The sequence below is a fragment of the Argentina anserina genome, chromosome 2 (assembly GCF_933775445.1).
Source record: "Argentina anserina chromosome 2, drPotAnse1.1, whole genome shotgun sequence".
NCBI lineage: Eukaryota > Viridiplantae > Streptophyta > Magnoliopsida > Rosales > Rosaceae > Argentina > Argentina anserina.
In genome coordinates, this window is record NC_065873.1 from 3,680,990 (window position 1) to 3,697,132 (window position 16,143).

General features: G+C 36.7%; 1 long non-coding RNA gene across 1 annotated transcript; it reads right to left on the minus strand.

Annotated features, from left to right (window-relative positions):
* Nucleotides 1-7,420: 7,420 nt before the first annotated feature.
* On the minus strand, nucleotides 7,421-14,760 carry LOC126783284 (uncharacterized). Its single transcript, XR_007670856.1, has 10 exons — nucleotides 14,716-14,760; nucleotides 14,429-14,503; nucleotides 13,917-14,095; nucleotides 13,621-13,679; nucleotides 12,504-12,575; nucleotides 12,257-12,356; nucleotides 11,686-11,763; nucleotides 7,849-7,900; nucleotides 7,681-7,763; nucleotides 7,421-7,526 (listed from the first exon to the last, which is right to left on the minus strand). It is a non-coding gene; the product is annotated as an uncharacterized LOC126783284 (long non-coding RNA).
* Between the last annotated feature and the right edge of the window lie 1,383 nt (nucleotides 14,761-16,143).

Genomic DNA, 16,143 nt, shown 5'->3' on the forward strand with positions numbered 1-16,143 from the left:
CTTCTTAGGGGTCAGAGGGTCTTGGGTCGAAGCTCTGGTACTGGTGGTGCTATGGTCGGTCAACGAGGGCTAGCTAGATCTCGGTAGATCTGGGATTTCTTGTCGCCGACAAGGAAGCTTCGTCCTAAGTGGACTTTGATGGGTCTGTTTGGACCTACAACCTGTTTTGGGCCGTGGACGGATGGTGTGGGGGCTGTTGAGCCCATTGATTGTGGTTTTGCCCTAGTTAGGGCCAAGAACAGTTTAGATTAGGTATTAGCCTATTGTTATGTTTCTATAAGTCGTAGAATATGCTTATTTTTTATTTTTTCTTTGTTTCATATCGGGGATAGTTCTTAAAGAATAGTCAAGTTATCTTAGTGAACATGACATTCTTCACCAAACCACGTGTTAATACACCATAACAAAATGTGATTTCAGAAAGAAAGAATAGAGATCTTCTAGAAAAAACAAGAGCCATAATGCTCCAAGCCAATGTACCAAAAAGATTTTGGTCATATGCAATTCAATGTGCTGCATATCTGATAAATAGGCTTCCAAGCAGTGTTTTGAGGTTTGATTCACCATTTCAAGTTCTGAAGAGAAGAAATAATCATTTGAAAGTTTTTGGTTGCATCTGTTTTGCTCATGTTCAAGGAAATTCAAAAGATAAATTTGATCTAAGAGCAGTGAAGTGTATTTTTCTTGGTTATTCTTCATCTCATAAAGGATATAAATGTTATGATCCTATGAGTAGAAAATTCTTTATTACCAGGGATGTGCGTTTCGATGAGGCTAATTTCTTTTATCAATCTCATGAGAGTGATCTTCTTCAGGGGGAGCTATTTGAAAATACTGACTCACCAGTTGTGCAATATAAAACTATAGTAACAGAACCTAAAAGTGTGCAGACTAAGGTGAATGATGTTGTTGATGATAATGGTGCTCTTATGTCTCCACCATTTCATCAAGAAGATGTAGAAATGGGTGAAAGTGTGCAGACTGAGGTGAATGATGTTGTTACTGATAATGATGCTCCTATGTGTCCACCAGTTCATGAAGAAGATGTAGAAATGGGTGAAATTGTGAATGTGGAAAGTCAACAACAACTTGCCTCAAGTCAAATTCAGCCTCAACAACAACAAAGAAGGTACCCTAGTCGGACTAGGACACCTTCAATTTTACTGAAGGGTTTTGAAACTTATCCTCCACACCATCCTCTTGGTAACATTGTTGCATTAAATCAGACATCTTCTGATTATAATGTCTTCTTAAATCAGTTATGTTCTACTATTGAGACTAAATCTTACAGTGAAGCCATTCAGTCCCCAATTTGGAGAAAGGCCATGGAAGATGAACTAAAAGCCCTTCATGACAACAACACATGAGTGTGGTCAAGCTTCCAAAAGGGCATAAAGCAGTTGGTGCTAGATGGATTTTCAAAATTAAATTTCACTTTGATGAAACCATTGAAAGGCACAACACAAGGTTAGTAGCTTGTGGTTTTACTCAAATATTTAGAGTTGACTACAAGGAGATTTTTGCTCATGTGGCTAAGATGAATACTGTTAGAATTTCGTTGTTAGTGGCTGTGAATTGTGGATGGAATTTGTATCAAATGGATGTCAAAAATGCATTCTTGCATGGAGATTTAGAGGAGGATTTGTACATGAAGTTGCCTCCTGGTCATTCTCAAGAACATGAACATGAAGTCATTTATGGCCTCAAGCAATCACCTCGTGCTTGGGACTCAAAGCTCAGCTCAGTGTTGAATTCTGCACAATTCAAATGTAGCGTTAGTGATTCATCAATGTTTGTTAGAACTGGAAAAATGATGAGGCTAATTGTTCTAGTGTATGTGGATGATCTAATTATCACTGGAGACAACAAAGCTGAAATTCTTGCTCTAAAATCCTCTCTCCATACCACTTTTGCAATCAAAGATCTTGGCAAGCTGAGACACTTTCTTGGAATAGAAATGGATTATTTTTCCACTGGTCTTCTCATAAATCAGAGGAAGTATATTAGTGATTTACTGGATGACGCTAAAATGAAGAGCTGCAGCATAGTCAAAACTCCACTTCCAAGCAATCTTAACATTGAAGAAAAAAGGAAGTTCTCACTGACATCACTTCATATCAAAGACTAGTGGTAAGTTAATTTATCTTACCATTATTCGTCCGGACATTACATATGCAGTGAGTCTTGTTAGCCAATTTATGCATGCTCCTCATCATCTTCATCTTCATCTTCAATTGGTTAAGAGGATTTTGCGTTATCTCAAAGGCACAATTACAAAAGGAAATTTTATGAAAAAGAATGGCCATTTTATGCTGGAAGGTTACACAAATTCTGATTGGGCAGGTAACACCATTGATCAAAAGTCTACTACTGGTTTTTGTTGTTTCATTGGTGGCAATCTAGTCACTTGGAAGAGAAAAAAAAGTCTGTTGTTGCTCGCTCAAGTGCAGAAGCTGAATACAGGGCCATGGCTTCTACTGCCTGTGAGTTAATTTGGTTGAGAACATTACTCAGTGACCTTGGTATTCAGTGTTCTATTCCCATCACATTACACTGTGACAATCAAGCAGCAATGCATATAACTACTGATCCAGTTTTTCATGAGAGAACCAAACATATTGAAGTGGACTGTCACTTTGTGCATCATCATGTTCAGTCAAAACTGCTTGCTACTGCTTATATCAGGTCTAGTGATCAACTAGCATATATATTCACCAAAATTCTTCCCTCTGCTCAATTCGACAGGTTATTATCCAAGCTTGGTTCAAGAAATTCTCTTGATCCAGCTTGAGGGGGAGTATTGAAAGACTTGGGATTGTTATGGTCCAATTGGTGCAGGGTTGCAGGGGCAATGCAGGCAAGGCTGCAAGTGGAGCTGCAGCCTCTGCATAATTGTTGTCGTTTGTTCTTTTTTGTGTCATTTGTAGTTTAAGGCTGTGCGGTCGTTGTGCAAGATTGTGTCGTTTGTTGGGGTTTAATTGCAGTTCGTGCAGCTGGGTTTCCACCACACAAATTAGCTGGGTTTCCCTGTTCCCTTTTTCTGAGATTAGTTGTTAGCTATTGTACAGGAGGTAGTATGGTGTAGTGATAAAGTTGTTAGCTTCAGTCTTTGTTCTTTTGTTATAAAAAGGCTGGTCTTGCCTTTATATTTTGAAATCATCTGAAATATATTGAAAATTTCTCCATCTTCATCTCCTTCATTCTCTCAGTTCATTCCATGCCATATTTCAACAATAAATTTTAGTTTCAAGTTATATCCTGAAAAATTATCGAGCAAGTGTCGGTAAATTTACTACATTATTTCCAAGCTCAAGACACAACTACTCTCTCTAGTAACAATTTCTCAAGTCATACTCTTACTAAGTAATCAACTGGTAACCTTTTCACAGTTGTTACTAAATAACAATTAGCTCTATGATGCAACTCCACCAGCTAATAAATCTCGGGGCAACCTACATTTGAAAGGGTATTACTAAATGTAAAACTCTTTGTGCACCCTGCACCACAATATCGATCTCTTTAATTTCCAACTTAGCATCAGACCAAAAGAAATAAGAAAATCATACCAAAACTGCACTAACTGCTTCAGTGTACCCAGCACCATTGGGTAATATATCATTAACTCTACCTGCATACTACCAAATTGTAAACCATTGATGTAATCACTTTTACCTCAGAGGGGCTGTTACAGATTATACGACATAAATCTGAATTAGAATTATTAACTAGAGTATAAATGGTAAAACTATTATTGTTGATGTGGTCATTGTCACTAGTTACCTCAAATTGAGGGGCGTAGAAATTTGAAACCCATCACGGGGGATTACTAATCTATCTTCAAGTTGAATTAATGAAAACATTATAAAAAATATCGAAACACAAAACAATCAAGGCCCTTATAGGATTCAATTTTTTACTCATTTTTGTTGAAGTGATGAACAATATAACCACAGGTAAGAAGAATTATACAAAAGCAACAGAAATGGAGTACCTTCTGGTGGTGAAGCGAAGCTTAACCCATCTCGGTTAATTAAAGAGAACAATGCCAGTGGTGATGGCCAGAGCTGCTACAGTAAACAAGGCCAAAACTTAAGCCGACTATTAACCGAACGCAACTTCAGGAAAGGATTTTATTGTTCGAGAGTCCAAAAAAGTTTAGATTAAAAACCTTTTTTTTATCTGAAGATTAAAAACCATTTGAAAGTCCTGTTTTGAGTACAAAAGCTGATGAGGACATCATGTCAACCCTTTCAAGGTTTATGAATGGAAGGGATGAAAAAATAGAGCAGTTGATCATTACTTTTCTTTATGGTTGATTAATTGATCTCAGGATTTTAATTAGCAGCTGATAAGAAATTTGATCCAAAGAGTTTTTAGGCTTAGTGTTATTTTAAGAGTTTACTTGTGTCTTTTTGTTTCTGTTCAGTTTAGGAGTATTAAGTTTTTGTTTATTAGGTCTTTTATGTTTCAGTTTCTGAATTTCAAGAGTCCTAAAGAGTCTTAAAAGCTAGTTAGTGTCAGTTATAGAACTGAGTATAAATAACTGTAAAAGCCAATGGGCTGATATGCTATGTTGAATAAGAATATCAGTGTTCACTGAATTTTCCTGTGATAGGATTAAGGTGAGAAACCTGAGAGAGATTCCCAAATTATAGTGTTTTGGGTGTGAAGCCTAGACTAAGGTGTGAAGCCTGGGAGTGAATCCTAAAATTAGTGTGCTTAACCTACAGTTCTTAGAGCTTGTGATCTAGGTTCCTAAGCAGCTACTGTGCTGCATCAGTTTTGGTATCAGAGCTGGACAAGCTCTAGTATTACTAGCTCCAGCCCATAGAAATCCCATTCAGCCATGGATGCTGAAACTGTGGCTAAAACCTTGGAAGCCGTACTCGCTCAACTTGGACAGATTGAGACAAGAATGCAAGACCATGCAGCAGCCTCTGACCGGCGTTTGGCAGAACTTGAAGCCTCCATTCTCAATGAAGAAGAGAGTGTAGGTGGAGGACTGAGAATGCAGCCTAGAAGGATTGCTCGCAGGCAACAACCCCTCCGGAATATTAATAGGCAAGATGGACATGATCCTGAAGAAAAACTTTTGAGGTTTATTAAAGTTGAAGCTCCAAACTATGATGGCCAACTGAATGCAAAGATGTGTTTGGATTGGATTTCAGACATGAATCATTATTTTGACTGGTATGAATTGTCAGAAGCTCGAAAGGTGCGCTTTGCAAAGATGAAGTTGGTAGGCAGAGCGAGAGAATGGTGGACTGGTATGGAAAGAAGGCTTGCAAGGGCAGGGGAAGAACCTGTTACAGATTGGGATGAGATGAAAGAAAGGCTGAAGGAGAAGTATGTTCCTTTGGCTTAGCAACAACACTTGCTGGACCAGTGGCAATCTCTTCGTCAAGGGAGCATGACAGCTGTGGAGTATATCAATAAGTTCGAAGAATTTATGGTGAGATGTAACATAAGTAAAGATCCATCTGTAACCCTTGCCCGTTTCAGAACCGGCCTTCGTCCAAAACTTCAAAGGGAGTTGATTCCTCATGAGGTGTATTCGTTGGAGCGAGCCTATCATATTGTTCTGGAGTTGGAGCGTTACTTGAAGACCCCCACAACTATTGTGCATAGGCAGTTAGACCAACCAAGTCCTGACTTGTCTCCTAGTTCATCTAGAACAACACCATCTCCATTTTCTAACTCTAGTACTGCCAATTCTTTGGTGAAAACAGATCAAGGAAAGGGAGTACAATCCGGTAATCAAGGAGGGATATCTACAAGGTGTTATAGGTGTCAAGGCTATGGTCACTATGCTGGACAATGCCCAACCAAAGAGCAAGCTCGAAGTCTGTTTGCAGCCACTAAAGAAGAAGAGGCTAATGTTCAGAAAGAACTGGAGGAAGAAGTTTATGACCCTGAAATCCCAGCTGAAGATGATTTAGAAGATGTTCAACCGAACACGGTTGTGATAAGATGCACCTTGACTCAACCTAAGGGGACTGAAGATTGGCAGAGAACATCCATTTTTCACACTTATGTTAAAAGGGGAGACATAAGTTATAAGGTCATCATTGACAATGGGAGCTGCATCAATGTGGTTTCCCCTCAGACCATTTCTAAATTGGGTTTGACTCCTGCTGATCATCATCAACCCTACCATGTAGCTTGGATTGATAAGTCTTCCATTCTTGTAAAGCAGCGGTGTCAGGTACCTATTCAATTTTCATCCTACAAGGACAATGTTTTTTATTATGAAGGGAAGCACATCAAGCTGACCCCAATCGAGCCCAAACCGGTACTTGAATCACTCAGTAATGGGGGGCATCAGTCCAAATCCTTAGACATCATCAATCCAAAAGATGTAGCTGAAAACGTTGTGGATTCAATGAAAGAAGATTGTTACCCAGAATATCTAATGAAGTGGAGGGACAAATCAGACTCTAACAACATCTGGGTAGGTAAGGAAGAGCTCAATATCTTCAAGATATACTGCAACTTTATCTCGCCGGAGGCGAGCTCTTTTCAGCCGGGGAGTATGATAAGGACATCATGTCAACCCTTTCAAGGTTTATGAATGGAAGGGATGAAAAAATAGAGCAGTTGATCATTACTTTTCTTTATGGTTGATTAATTGATCTCAGGATTTTAATTAGCAGCTGATAAGAAGTTTGATCCAAAGAGTTTTTAGGCTTAGTGTTATTTCAAGAGTTTACTTGTGTCTTTTTGTTTCTGTTCAGTTTAGGAGTATTAAGTTTTTGTTTATTAGGTCTTTTCTGTTTCAGTTTCTGAATTTCAAGAGTCCTAAAGAGTCTTAAAAGCTAGTTAGTGTCAGTTATAGAACTGAGTATAAATAACTGTAAAAGTCAAATTGGTGCTGTTGGTGTGATTAGAAATAGTGAGGGTGTTTGGTGCAATGGTTTTATGCAGAATAATGGGCATGGAGAAGTGTTGCAAGCTGAAGCTTGGGGTCTTGTGACTGGCTTTCAAATCGCAGTGAATATGCAAATTACACACTTGGAGGTAGAATCTGACTTTGCTACTCTAAACAAATCTTCTTCAGGGCAATGATTTTGATTTACACCCTCTAGGGACTTTGATAATAAATTGCATTTCCTTGATGAATCATTTTGAGTCTCGCTCCATGATGCATGCTCATCGTGAGAGAAATATGGTGGCTGACATATTGGCGAAGTATAGTGTGGACAATGATCTAGGAGTTTGCAGGTTGGACACAAATCCTCCCCTTTGTCAATCATATTCTAATGGATGACATCGATGGCCTAGTGAGGCCTAGGACTATTGTCATAGCTATTGCAAATTATATGACATATAAACCATAATTAAATTTACTAAAAAAGTGAAGGCACCATATAAATGTAAGGCAACAAATTAATTGAACAGAAAGTATAAATAAATAAACTAACCTATCAAATGGCAAACCGTTTCTGTGGCAGATCATAGTGTTACTTGTGTACTCAAATTGAGGGGCTTGGGCCATTTGAAACCCACCACAGCATATATCAATCCATCTGGAAATCGAATTACGGAATAAAAAAGTATCAAACATCAAAAGGCAAACGAATAAAAGCCTTGTGGAATACAATTCGTTACAGGTATCTATTAAATTGATAAACACGATAACCACATGTAAGAGGAATTAAACAAAAGTAAAAGAAACGGTACCTTGTGGTGGTGAATTTGAGGTGCTGACTGACCTGTGCAAGATCGAGTCCATCAAGCAAAAATCAGGAAACTTCTTTCAAAGCCTGCAAGAGTTGCGCAAAAGAAAGAAAAATGAGAATCATGAAAACACATTTTCACAGTACAACATTCAAGTTGAGGTGCTTTGACCTGCAGTAAGATCCCATTTGACCAGGCCACTTCATTTTCTCATCACTTTCAACTAATGCATCAGATGTTAACAGGTCAGGTTTGCACCATGAGCAGGAGAACCATAATGCAATGTAAGAAAATGACCAGGAGAAAGCGACAAAGACTTTGGCAATATATAACACGTTTACAAGACGTTGGTAAAAAGAAGAATAAAGGTCTGCTAGACGAACTTATCCTAACAATTTCTTGAGTATGGCACGCAATGCTTCTCCTGGTGGTTGGTGCCCAAAATATAAAAACTTTCGAAATCAGAACTCTCCTGGTGGTTGGGTCAAAGCACATGAGAGAAGGGAAGATGACATATCCCTCAGCAAAGCCTGAAATTTAATACAACTCTAATACAAAGGTTGAAGTATTTCTTCTTGGGGTTGGTGCCAAAATAGGACTGAAATGGAGAAAATGGGACTCCATCCTCAACAAAATAAGGCAAACCAATCTTTGAACTGAAATTTACTGCAGGTGCATCATTGGGATATGTATGTTCACAATTTGTTTTAAGGAACCACAAACGTTGGCTGCAAATTTTGAAAGTTGAACAACTGAACCCAGCATTAAAGCATCACTACTGGTTAAAGAGTTTCATATCAATGTTGAAGAGTTTTTTCTAGTGGTTGTGGTGCCAAAATATCATAACCATCATCATCACAAATTTAAGAACTAAAAGGCAACAATCTCAACATTATCGACCATTATTGCATTGATGACTTCTTTGTTGACATTTTAAGTTGAAAAAGAGCACATGAATGGCAACAGTTCCATTACATGAACTTACAATGCAACATTCTCAGCAATATCCACAACACTATTGCCTTGTTAAATTCTCTTTTGGGACCTTGGGTTAGGCAAAATCTTCACATACAGATTAAAATTAAGTCGGCAAAATTTTTTCTTTAGGAGCAATTCCTGACTACTCATTGAGCATAATGCTCTAGTAAATCTCGGGTCTCGGAGATAAGATGACAGCATGAGAGAAGAAATCAACATGACATATATCCCTCGGCAGTGCTTGATTTTTGTCAGTCACAGCATAAAAATGGCACTCCAACCTCAACTAAAGAGGGAGCACCAAATCTTTCATCTGAAATTATATCTGTCTCTTCCTCGTATTCCTAAAATTTTTTCTTTAGGAGCAATTCCTGACTACTCATTGAGCATAATGCTCTAGTAAATCTCGGGTCTCGGAGATAAGATGACAGCATGAGAGAAGAAATCAACATGACATATATCCCTCGGCAGTGCTTGATTTTTGTCATAGTCACAGCATAAAAATGGCACTACAACCTCAACTAAAGAGGGAGCACCAAATCTTTCATCTGAAATTATATCTGTCTCTTCCTCGTATTCCTAAAATCTGCCTCATTATGATATATGTCGTTATCATTGTCAATTCACTCTCTCTACTAACCATACACAAACCAAAGGCAACATGTAAACCGAAGGCAACGCATCAATCAAACTATATAAATCATATTTAGATTATAAGACAAATCAAAAGCATCAGTTAATTGAAGGCAACATATAAGCCGAAGGCACCAAACCGAAGGCAACCGTATAAATCTTATTCTTCTATCAAAGGCATCGTCTCTAATTGAAGGCAACATATAGATCAAAGGCAACGTATAGATCAAAGGCACATGACCACATGAAAGAGGAAAGGAACATGACATATAGCCCTTGGCAATGCTTGATTTTCACTGTTGACACGGCATAAGAATGATACTTCAACCTCATCAAAGAGGGAGCACCAAATCTAGGATCTGAAATTCTATCCATCTCTCCCTCAGATTACTCAAATTTGCCTCATTAGGATATTTGTCATTATCACTAAATTCAATCTGTCCATTGATAATACACAAACCGAAGGCAACGCATCAGTTAAAGGCAACCGTATAAATCTAATTTAGATCATGGGACAAATCAAAGGCAACGTTTATCGAAGGGGCAACGTATAGATCAAGGGCACATTACGCCTTAAGAGAGGAAAGGAACATGACACATATCCTTCTGCAATTTTTAAAATTCGTCGTAGATACAACATAAGAATGGCACTCCAACCTCAAGAAAAGAGAGGGCATTAAGATCTATATCTTTGCTCCGAAATTCAATTGGTATCTTCCTCAAATTAATGAAATTTTGCCTCATTAAGATATATGTCATTATAAGTGTGAATCACTCTCTCTCTCTCTCTCTCTCTCTCTCTCTATTAACCATCAAACCAAAGGCAACATTATAAATCAAAGGCAACGTATAGACCAAAGGCCACCGTATCAATCTAAATCAGGTTATATGACAAATCAAAGGCAACATCTAAATTGAAGGATACTTATAAACTGAAGGCAACATATAAATCATTAAATCTAATTCAGAAGGCAACACATCAATCAAAGGGAACCATATAAATCTTAATCAGATTATAAGACAAATCAAAGGTATCGTCTAATTGAAGGTTACAAATAGATCAAAGGCAACGCATAGATCTAAGACACATGACCACATGACAGAGGAAAGGAAAGTGACATATATCCCATGGAAATGCTTAATTTTCATTGTAGACACAGCATAAGAATGATACTTCAACCTCAACAAAAGAGGGAGCATCAAATCTATCTGTCTCTCCCTCAAATTACTCAAATTTGCCTCATTAGGATATATATCATTATCACTGTGAATTCACTATCTCCATTAATAATACAAATACCAAGGCAACCATTTGAACCGAAGGCAACGTATCAATCAAAGGTAACCGTATGAATCTGATCCCGATTATAAGGAAAACTATCAAAGGAGCAATGTATAGTTCAAACGCAACCCTAAACCGAAGGCAACATATCAATAAAAGGCAACCGTATGAATTTGTTTCTGATTATAAGGCATACTATCAAAGGGGCAACGTATATTTCAAAGGCACATAACATGAGAGAGGAAAGGAATATGACACATATCCGTCTGCAATGTTTAATTTTCGTTGTAAACACAGCTTAAGAATGACACTTCAACCTCAAGAAAAGAGGGAGCACCAAATCTTTGATATGAAATTCTATTGGTATCTCCCATAGATTACTCAAATTTGCCTCATTAGGATATATGTCATTATCAGTGTTAAACACTATTATCCATCAAACCGAAGGCAACGTGTAGACCAAAGGAAACTGTATTAATCTGAATCAAGTTATATGACGAATCAAAGGCAACATCTAAATACAAGGATTGTAAGCGAACGGACGTATAAATCTAATTCAGAAGGCAACATCTAATCAGAGGCAACATACAAATCAAAGGCAACATATTATAAGATTGTAAACGATCATGGTAACAATTTTTACCTTAAACTGAAACCAATGATCATTTAAACTGTTCCACCGTGAATAAGAATTCATCAGAAAATTGAATTAAGCAAAATCCAAAAGAACAAAGAGTTTGTCCCACGGAATTTTGTACAGGCTTTAATTGAATTGATTAACATCGTAACCGCAAGTGAGAAGAAATAACAGAAAACAAGGGAATTAACCTTGTAACGCTGAAGCGAGCAAAAGTAAACAAACCTATTGGTAGTTTACCAGAGCAAATCCAGTGGTCGTTGGTCAGAACAAAGCCAGTGTCAGTTGGCAACAAGAGAGAGAGAGAAGAGGAACCCAACTAGACAACAATGTCTAAATGGGAGGCAACTTATGATCAAAGGCAACTTATGATCAAAGGCAACTTATGATCAAAGGCAACTTATAAATCTATAAATCTATGGTAATAAAGAAAGCAGCATGCATGTCATTGATGTTGTTACAGTATTTGGAGGCAAACCTGGATTGCAAATAGCTCGGTCCCTCCAGCAGCAGAAGTAACAAGAACTACTTTTCCAGATTCCATTTCTCCACCGGCCTAACAATTCATCACAAACAAATTTGTCAGGCAAGTAGAGATGTGTTCTATCATTAAGAACTGTGGGAGATACAAAACTAGGGTTTGAACACATTTGTAATATTGTAAAGCTTGAAAGAAAGTGTCAAATATATGTAACAAGCAAAAAGAAGGAAAAAGGTTTTTATATTACCCAATTTCTAATGTAATAGCAATACATCATACATTACTTTTTCTAGAGCGATTGATGATGCTAGTCCTGAAGTAAGCATAGCAACAACGTACTGCTGGACTTGGTCTTTCCACAAGAAGGATGTGGTTTAAAGCCATTAGTGCAAGTGAAAACCCCAGCCATAATTCACTTAACTATTGAAAATATTCAGTAAAAAAGGAAGTCCTCAATCAATATAGTAGGATTTTTTTTTCTGCAGACACGTAATTGTGAGTAGGCAGCTGACTGAAGCTGTAAAAACTTAAGTGGGACTAAAAGGCAAGCAAGCATAACCAAACACACCAGTAAATTTGGCATAACTCCTAAAAGTCATAATTCCAGCAGGAGTACCAATTTCCAAGTTAGTGACAGAGTTCTCTACTGCTGCAATTATCCCAACGGCCTGCACAATATGACATTGATCATTAGGTGTTAGAGATATCAATGACGAATACATACACCACTATTTAAGAGTGAGATTTCCGCCAACTGCAAGAGAAATTGTAGAATATCTCAAAGTAATTTCTCTATTTATATAGAAATTATGCACCTCAAACCCAGCATCAAATGGAAGCTGGGGTTTGTCAGATCCAGAGAAACAGCGCCCTGAGCTGAAATTCACCTACCAATCATAAGTCCTTTTCAGAGCACTCGTATATGAACGAGAACATGGAATTAATACACTATAATAGATCACATGTGCTGAATAACATTGTATTAACAATCATGTCAGAAGAAAGAAAAACCCAGCAAGTTTTCAGACTAATTTTCAGAAGGACATCATCAGAAGGATCTAGGGTACATTTCAATTGTTTTATACATATATCTGGTGTTGTTTTGAATTAATTTATTCTCAGGTACATTTCAATTGTTTAGTTGAATGACCTAAATATAGTCTAGGTGAGGGGCAAGACCAACTAGTCTGGCTTGACTTCAATCTATTTTTATATAGATACAGTTTTCTCTTTCTTTGTTTTTTTTTTTTTCTCTGGAAGAGGAGAGTTACAAGTTACCAACAGAAGGACATTTTTCTTTCAAACTTTTTGGTGAATCCAAAGACAAAAAAGAAATAAAAGGATCAGCCATTCAAGTACTCAAACTTGCACATATGTCAAGACTTCAGACTCGTTGTCCAATCGTGTGAGCAGCCTATAGCAATTTACATAGCATGTACGGGACATATCTGAAACCAGTTAGACATGTCGATAACACTAAAATTCCTAATAATCAGCTACAAAGTTCTGAGTTACAGAGTAGAAATAGAACTGTAAAAATATAAGTGTTACTTCACTAATAACTGTTGAACTCCTACTACATTAAGGTCAAGTGTAAAATAAAAGACTATCAATTAATACCAAACGCCAAAGAAAATAGTTATATTGCATCCCAGTGTTGTAAACTAATCTACAAGATTAATTAGCACCAACTTAGGCTAAGAAGATATTGATCCTGTACGAATAACTCAATCCCTTATCTTTGGCTACCTTGTGCCACTAGCTCAAGCACAGGTGGTAATCCGATTACAAGTTTCAGTCAGCTCCAGACACTAGTTTTTATATACATATGATAACAGATGAGTAAACTAACAAAATTTTTGACAGAATTAAAGGAACTCTGAATATACTATATTAATTAAAAGCATTACTTCAAAGGATTCACAATCTTACCTCACTTGCGTTTACACCAGCACACTAAGTCTTAGTAGATGACATGCTTCATATTCAACCTATATTAGTAAAATAAAAATCATCCAACACCGTTCATATTCTTCAGCATATATTTGGTAAGCACTATTATTACATTTTTCTCCATATTATGATTTTACTTCCCATGTGCTCGCAGATTTCATATTTTGAATCTACAAATATCCAATCATATAATGACAAAATTGATCATCTAAGAATTACATTTGTAACTTTCTATAAGCATAAAGAAGAAAGATTTTTGATGTATATTTACTCACAACTTCTTTTAGCTATGTGGGAGCTGAAGATTCAAAAGAGTTTGGAATGGAGCTTTTGTTGTAGTTCTTTTCCCCGATCTTGAAGGTCTCACCATATATCGTTTTTTCTTACATGGGGGTTGGCCAATATTCCATACCTCAACCAGCTTTACTCTCATCACTTATAAGCTCAAAAGCACCTGATAGAGACAAATTGGAAGATTTAATTAAAATAATAAAAGTATATAAATTAAAGGCCCATCATTGATTCCATGGGTGGAGTTTCTTGAAGAAACAAAACATGAGTCCGGAAATAAAATTTAATAGTATGATGTAGGCAATATATATGCTTGAAAAAGAAAGTGGAAACCAATCCTTCACATGGTTCTATCCTTTATCTCATTCATAAAAATCCATAACCCTCCATTCAAAAATAATAATTCTATAATCAACAAATTATTGCTTATATTTAAGGTTTGCCTCATTATATGATAATTGAAATTGCATCCTAACATTGTTTACATAAATAATACCTTTCACAACCATTTCCGGAAGGACAAAGACCCTAGATAAATCAATCAACTTGGAACCGGCCTGTAGGCCCATCTCTGTTTTCACAAACTGCATCAATAAAGTTGACAATGTAACATCCTAAATCCGCATTTTCGTTTATTAGCACCAAGTTACTTTCATTTATATGTTATAAAAGAAAGTAACTTGGTGCTAATAAACGAAAATGTAGATTTAGGATGTTTACAGGCAATAATATTGCGTTAGATCATAATCTTAATTGCAGCTAAATATAAATTTTAATCTTAACTTCTGGACAAAGCACATTGATACTAATTCCTTGACGTTTGTAGGGAGCAAGGGATCGAGAGTAGATAGAACAAAGGCACCTGTAATAGAAATATATCATGATCAATGATCATTGATTTGTATATGAAAATTGTACAAAGAACATACATATTAAGAAGTTAGGTATGCTTAACGTTATAAACTTATATGTAAACTTTGACACTTACAGTAGATAAACTGACAAACAAAAAAGGTTTTAAGAGAGAAAATAAGTGAGAAAGCTAGTAAAATGAATAAACCTTTTAAACCAGAGTAAATTGGATTGACCGCTAGATAGATACCCGAGGCACACCCCATACTGATAATTACACCAGGATGTAGCATAGTTTGCATTGTTTTAATCTGTTTCGGATATGAATAACACATCAGACTAATGTTTAATTTAGGAAAAGTTCAGAAGAAGAACTAAGTAAAGACTTTGGAATATAACAAAGTATAATTGTTTAATCAATGAACTACGAGCATTGCTGTCGTAGCATCCCAAAAGAATATACATCTTGCTGTAGCATCATGATAAGTAGTCTTTATAGAAGACAATTAATGAAGAAATAAAAGAGAATAGAGTAAACCTTATGATCCATTGGCATAGGACCCAAATTAAAAGTTACAAGTAAGGGTCAGACGGTTGAGATAAAAATGGCGCAAAAAACAAAATTATGCAATTTAAATACAAGACATTGACATATACTGATAGGAAGTATACAAGCAAAAGCTAATGAAAGCTCAAAACATACCGTGATGTGAGTACAATTAATAAATGCAATTAGATTCACATCCACGGTTCGTCTCCATGTGCAAGTGCCACCAGTTTGATCTTTCGAGAAGAAAATGGGATTAACAATGTTTGCACTGTTAATACAGATATCCAAACCTCCAAATGTCTCGCTACATGCTCATCAGATGCAGCAATTAAATCTCCAGTTCATAAAACAAAGCATAATTAGCAGAATTGTTGCTCTGTGTTGTAAACCGAAGGCAACACATTAATCAAAACAAAACTTGGCAGAATTGTTGCTCTATGGTGTAAATCAACCAATTAATAAATTTTGGGTCCCAAAATAAGAGGCAACATGAGAGAGGAGAGAAAGATGACATATATCCCTCAGCAATGCTTGATTCCCATCGTCGACACAGAACAAGAATGACACTTCAACCTCAATAAAAGAGGGAGCACCAAATCGTTGAGCTGATATCCAATACATGTCTCTCCCACAGATTACCAAATTTCGCATCATTGAAATACATGTCATTATCCCTATAAATTAGGTCTCTATTAAGCACAGATAACCGAGGGTAACATATTAATCAAAGGCAACCATTAATCATAGCCACCCATATAAATTTGATGCATTTTATGACAATCAAAGGCAACACCAAAATCTAAGGCATT